Below are 2,500 nucleotides of genomic sequence, written 5' to 3' on the forward strand. Positions count from 1 at the left end.
ATGGTACAACAACTTTCCTCCGTGCCCCTGGTACGACAGCTTTTCTCGTGCCTATGGTACAACAACTTTTCTCGTGCCTATGGTACAACAACTTTTCGCCGTGCCCCTGGTACACCGCTCAGTAGCACTTTGCCACACAAACTCTCCTCGTGCCTATGGTATGACAACTTTTCTCGTGCCTATGGTACAACAACTTTCCTCCGTGCCCCTGGTACGACAGCTTTTCTCGTGCCTATGGTACAACAACTTTTCTCGTGCCTATGGTACAACAACTTTTCGCCGTGCCCCTGGTACACCGCTCAGTAGCACTTTGCCACACACACACTCCTCGTACCTATGGTATGACAACTTTTCTCGTGCCTATGGTACGACAACTTTTCTCGTGCCTATGGTACAACAACTTTTCGCCGTGCCCCTGGTACACCGCTCAGTAGCACTTTGCCACACAAACTCTCCTCGTGCCTATGGTACGACAACTTTCCTCCGTGCCCCTGGTACGACAGCTTTTCTCGTGCCTATGGTACAACAACCTTTCCCCGTGCCCCTGGTACACTGCGCAGAAACTCTTTGCCACACACACACACCACTCGTGCCTATGGTACGACAACAGGCCCCGGGGACCTACATCGCACCTTGCTCTTGCCTCCCTTACAGCTGAAAAAGGTCCATGCCTGTGCCCTGGCCCTGCTGAAATTCCCTCTCCATTTAGCCGAGGCAGTGAGTCGGCCTCCTGTCTCCCTTTACGGTCGAAAAAGATGTGCTCCTGGGCGCACTGGCCCTGCTGCTACTCACATCGGGCATGGACCTGGACCTCCAGCAGGCCCCGGGGACCTACATCACACCTTGCTCTTGCCTCCCTTACAGCTGAAAAAGGTCCATGCCTGTGCCCTGGCCCTGCTGAAATTCCCTCTCCATTTAGCCGAGGCAGTGAGTCGGCCTCCTGTCTCCCTTTACGGTCGAAAAAGATGTGCTCCTGGGCGCACTGGCCCTGCTGCTACTCACATCGGGCATGGACCTGGACCTCCAGCAGGCCCCGGGGACCTACATCACACCTTGCTCTTGCCTCCCTTACAGCTGAAAAGGTCCATGCTTGTGCCCTGGCCCTTCTGAAATTCCCTCTCCATTTAGCCGAGGCAGTGAGTCGGCCTCCTGTCTCCCTTTACGGTCGAAAAAGATGTGCTCCTGGGCGCGCTGGCCCTGCTGCTACTCACATCGGGCATGGACCTGGACCTCCAGCAGGCCCCGGGGACCTACATCACACCTTGCTCTTGCCTCCCTTACAGCTGAAAAAGGTCCATGCTTGTGCCCTGGCCCTTCTGAAATTCCCTCTCCATTTAGCCGAGGCAGTGAGTCGGCCTCCTGTCTCCCTTTACGGTCGAAAAAGATGTGCTCCTGGGCGCGCTGGCCCTGCTGCTACTCACATCGGGCATGGACCTGGACCTCCAGCAGGCCCCGGGGACCTACATCACACCTTGCTCTTGCCTCCCTTACAGCTGAAAAAGGTCCATGCTTGTGCCCTGGCCCTTCTGAAATTCCCTCTCCATTTAGCCGAGGCAGTGAGTCGGCCTCCTGTCTCCCTTTACGGTCGAAAAAGATGTGCTCCTGGGCGCGCTGGCCCTGCTGCTACTCACATCGGGCATGGACCTGGACCTCCAGCAGGCCCCGGGGACCTACATCACACCTTGCTCTTGCCTCCCTTACAGCTGAAAAAGGTCCATGCTTGTGCCCTGGCCCTTCTGAAATTCCCTCTCCATTTAGCCGAGGCAGAGAGTCGGCCTCCTGTCTCCTTTACGGTCGAAAAAGTTGTGCTCCTGGGCGCGCTGGCCCTGCTGCTACTCACATCGGGCATGGACCTGGACCTCCAGCAGGCCCCGGGGACCTACATCACACCTTGCTCTTGCCTCCCTTACAGCTGAAAAGGTCCATGCTTTTGCCCTGGCCCTGCTGAAATTCCCTCTCCATTTAGCCGAGGCAGTGAGTCGGCCTCCTGTCTCCCTTTACGGTCGAAAAAGATGTGCTCCTTGGCGCGCTGGCCCTGCTGCTACTCACATCGGGCATGGACCTGGACCTCCAGCAGGCCCCGGGGACCAACATACTCCTCTGCTCTACTCCCCCACTAGCTTTCCTTCTCCCGCAGTTACCCTCCACCACAAATCCAGCATGGCCCTTGCCCTCCAGCAGGCCCCGAGGACCCACATACTCCTCCGCTCTAATCCCCCATGAGCTTTCCTTCTCCTGCAGTTACCCTCCACCGCATATCCAGCATGGCCCTTGACCTCCAGCATGCCCCGGGGACGCACATCCTCCCCTGCTCTAGTCCCCCACTAGCTTACCTTTCTTGTAGTTACGCTCCAGCGCATATCCAGCATGGACCTTGACCTCCAGCAGGCCCCGGGGACGCACATCCTCCCCTGCTCTAATCCCCCACTAGCTTTCCTTCTCCTGCAGTTACCCTCCACCGCATATCCAGCATGGACCTTGACCTCCAGCATGCCCCGTG

This window comes from Copadichromis virginalis, linkage group LG19, assembly GCF_057382275.1.
Source record: "Copadichromis virginalis isolate Kocher_CV1m ecotype Utaka linkage group LG19, C_Virginalis_male_GT1.1, whole genome shotgun sequence".
NCBI lineage: Eukaryota > Metazoa > Chordata > Actinopteri > Cichliformes > Cichlidae > Copadichromis > Copadichromis virginalis.